This window comes from Megalopta genalis, chromosome 8 (genome assembly GCF_051020955.1).
Source record: "Megalopta genalis isolate 19385.01 chromosome 8, iyMegGena1_principal, whole genome shotgun sequence".
NCBI lineage: Eukaryota > Metazoa > Arthropoda > Insecta > Hymenoptera > Halictidae > Megalopta > Megalopta genalis.
In genome coordinates this window covers 7,058,268-7,062,469 of record NC_135020.1, presented here as the reverse complement: position 1 = coordinate 7,062,469, position 4,202 = coordinate 7,058,268, and the positions used below count along the sequence as shown (strand labels likewise).

The 4,202-nt window shown below is 40.2% G+C and overlaps 1 long non-coding RNA gene across 1 annotated transcript; it reads right to left on the bottom strand.

Moving 5' to 3' along the window:
- Positions 1–2,084: 2,084 nt before the first annotated feature.
- On the bottom strand, positions 2,085–3,872 carry LOC117225123 (uncharacterized). Its single transcript, XR_004491425.2, has 3 exons — positions 3,102–3,872; positions 2,858–3,004; positions 2,085–2,797 (listed from the first exon to the last, which is right to left on the bottom strand). It is a non-coding gene; the product is annotated as an uncharacterized LOC117225123 (long non-coding RNA).
- Positions 3,873–4,202: the final 330 nt, after the last annotated feature.

Genomic DNA, 4,202 nt, shown 5'->3' with positions numbered 1-4,202 from the left:
TGAAAGAAGTGAGAGAGTCGAGAGAGTTGAGAAATTTGGAGAAGTTGCAAGAGTTGAGAAAGTTGAGAGAGTTGAGAGAAGTAACAGGGTTGAGAGAGTTGAAAGAGGTAAGAGGGTTGAGAGAATTGAGAAAGTTGAAAGATTTGGAGAAGTTGGAAGAATTGAGAGAGAGTTAAGAGAAGTAAAAGAGAGTTGAAATAGTTAAGAGATTTGGAGAAGTTGGAAGAGTTGAGAGAGTTGAGAGATTTGAAGAAATTGGAAGAGTTGAGAGAGTTGAGAGAGTTGAGAGAGTTGAGAGAGTTGAGAGATTTGGAGAAGTAAGAAAGTTGAGAGAGTTGATAGATTTGAAGAAGTTGGAAGAGTTGAGAGAGAGTTGAGAGATTTTGAGAAGTAAGAGAGTTGAGAGATTTGGAAGAGTTGAGAGAGTTGAGAAAGTTGAGAGAGTTGAGAGAAATAACAGGGTTGAGACAGTTGAAAGAGGTAAGAGGATTGAGAGAATTGAGAAAGTTGAAAGATTTGGAGAAGTTGGAAGTAAGGTAAGAGAGATAAGAGAGTTGAAAGAGTTGAGAGATTTGGAGAAGTTGGAAGAGTTGAGAGAGTTGAGAGATTTGAAGAAATTGGAAGAGTTGAGAGAGTTGAGAGATTTGGAAGAGTTGAGAGAGTTGAGAAAGTTGGGAGAGTTGAGAGAGTTGAGAGAGTTGAGAGATTTGGAGAAGTAAGAAAGTTGAGAGAGTTGATAGATTTGAAGAAGTTGGAAGAGTTGAGAGAGAGATGAGAGATTTTGAGAAGTAAGAGAGTTGAGAGAGTTGAGAGAGTTGAGAGATTTGAAGAAGTTGAAAGAGTTGAAGAAGTTGAAAGAGTTGATAGATTTGAAGAAGTTGGAAGAGTTGAGAGAGTTGAGAGATTTGAAGAAGTTGAAAGAGTTGAGAGAGTTGAGAGATTTGGAGAAGTTGGAAGAGTTGAGAGAGTTAGAGAATCAGCAGAGTCGAGTCTCTGTTGTTGCGTCAGATGAGGATTGCGATGAAATTTCATAATCGACGGCCGCGTGTTTTCAAGGGGAGATTTCTTCTTTCTTTCTGTGACAAAGATCGATCTTTTTTTACTGAACCTTGTAATGTATGTCTTTAGAAATGTCCCTGGAAAATCTGGTACTGGGATCACTGAACTTAAGAGGTGACACGATTAACACTTTATGTCCGGCACTGCATATAAATGAAAAGGAAACATTGGAGCGTTCGACTTTCGATACACAAGAAGGCAGATATTTCGATTATAAATGAATCGTTCTAGCCTATCGGCACTACATACATTCCATTTCAAGATGAGATCGATACTTTTCACCGAAAAGAAACTGCGAGGTCGACTGGCGCGTCGGCGTCGCAGTGGTACGGATCCATGAAAACACGAACTAACGTCAAATTTTCAAACTTTCTGAAAATGTATGAAACTTTAGATATAGATTCTCATATCCATGAACTAACATTTTGCATGTTACGAGTTGCCAAAAATCAGCTCAAATTGTGTTTCATAATGCGGAAAAACGTTTATTCCAGAACGATTGTACAGTAGTTGTTCTTTACCTAATTCAGTTTTTGTTTTGGTTCCATCCAATTATTACATCAACTTTCTGTATGATTAAAGAGCATACTTTTAGCTATAAATCCCAGGAGCGATAAAGGGATAAATATAATTTACCTCCCCGAAATCGTTTTCTTTTTAAATCCTTATTTTCTCGATTTCGTTTTTGCTTTGATTACAGCTACAAGTTGGAATTCACGCCGCGTCACGATGAATCTCGCAAAAACGTTCTTGGCAGTCTCTGTAGAAGATGTCTGAAGAAGAATTTTGTACATCAGTTTGCATCTGCAGAAGTTATAACGATTTATTTGTAGCCAATGCGTGAAAGACCGCAGCGTCAAATCAAACACCTTCGCGTCAGATCACTCTCCGCACCGATTTATTTAACCCGATATTTCGCGAGGACCTAAAGCTATCAAAAGTATGTTCCTATAAAAGTTGTTTGGTACAGAGGGAAACGTTAAATGATATAAACAATATTCCTACGGGTGTAGTGGTGGGAGAGATACTGAAGTCGAATTAATATTTTTAAATGGGAGCCCGTATTATTTTATCCACGATATAACAGTGTTCGTCGCGACGAATACAATGATCTACAACATGGTATCTCTCTCTCTCTCTCTCTCTCTCTCTCTCTCAATCTATGTAGTAAAATGACATAAATGAAATTCATACGTTTTAATCCATTCTAAAATTTCATTATACGATGCGTCTGTAACCTGAATATTTATTTTTATATAGATACTATAAAATATGCGAAAAATAAGGGTATAAATTGGAATAATTACTAAATTAAACAAATTTTAGTAAAATTTATAAACATAATCTTTTATCATACTAAAAAAATAATATCATAACCGGATTCTACAACCCAAAATATCCCTAAAACTGTTTTATTTATAATGAAAGATGTAAACATAACAATACTATTCATTTATTATGTGTTTTCGGGGATCCGTGCCACTGTGTCGTAACGCATGCGATACGGGTTCGGCGAGATTTAGGTACACGGAAAGTCATCGGCCGTGTAAACAAAAAGAATAGAACTTTTGGAAGCTCATGGCGCAGTTGACCTGGAACGCGGGAATGCGACGTTTTCGTTGTGGCGCCAGGCGGTGGGATCGATTACAAGCGCTGCGAAAGAATTTCGCAATTGAATTCGGCTTGATTTAGCTGCGAGGAAATCGTTGCACGTTAAATCAGCAGCGATTACTATCCTCTGGAATGTGAGTAAACAGAACATAGTCGTTGCGTTATATCTTAAGTGTTTGTCACTTACGAGGAAACCCCGGTGATCGATAGACGCCGATTATTGATGAAACTTTGCACTGACGTTGCATAGATCTGTCGTATGTTGCGGTTAGCCGTAATTCGTTCGTGACACTTTCCTACCTTGACATTTTGATTGCAACCGCAGTGCTAGCAACTGCAGAAATCTCGTACAATTAAACTATTTTATTTAATTAAATTGAAATTGAGAGAAGTTGTCTGTATGACAGCAATGACTTTTTCAGCATTCTTACGTTTTTCGGATTCCAATGCAATCAGGAAGATTCGATAAATTAGCGTAAAAATTATGGGTGTCACGGGCACAGTCAAAGTGTTAACGGAGAAATTAATTACATTACATTTTGAAAAGTAAATAATTTATTTACGAAAATAAGAGAAACACGACTTTCTCGAAGAAATTACAAAGAAAATTATAAATCCGAAAATACGATCGTAACTTTGATTTGAACTACTACTTAGACAAAGGAATTTTTGACAAAACAGACAAAAATGTAATGTTCGCACAGATTCGCGTACTTAAAGGTACGATATAATTTCTACTCGAACTGCTTTTGGATATCGTTTGCCTTTCCCGATTTCTAACCATTTACGCAGGAGGTTATCATAACCTCAAAGTAAAAACCGCGAGAAGAAAGAACGCGAGTTCCAGTCGTTCGCGATTTTCTGCTCCTGGAATCTCGCCGCGATACGGTAACAGCACAGATAGAGTAACTGGTTCCCCATGAATTCGATGATCGCCACGGTAAGAACACCCGGGGAGAAGTTGGCTGTGCGACGATCTGTACGCGCGAAGTTCGCGGTCGGTTACGCCAATGGTTTTCGCGAATGGAAATTTCCGCTGCGCGGCGCCTGGAGGCCTCGCCGGCCGCGATGGTGTGTCACTGTGTGGCTTGTGACTTATTAGCGTGAAAATTGCACCGGCAAAAATACTCGGCGCTGCGACGGCCGACGAGAAAAACGAGTCCGCGCGCGAACTGCTCCGTTGCTTCTGATTCATCCGTGGATACTGTTCGCCACGTGACCGTGTCTCTCGTTCGTCAAGACGGTATCGATGTCCTCGCGGGATCCGTTGAAACATTATCGGCGGTTGAAACATACTCGCCGATCGTCGCCTTTCGGATTTCCTGTACGACCGGTTTAGTTGCGATACCAGCGATTTCCGCGCGTAATTAACCATGTATGGGGAAACGACAGAAAGGAAGCAGAAGAGCGCAGTCACCGGGCGACACCCACGACTCCTTATCGCTTGTTCGAAATGTGTGCTTCCATTCAGCTGTTAGCCTCGCATCTGGCTCATATCGGCCGGTTCGCACAGCCTGCCTACGCTCGCCGAC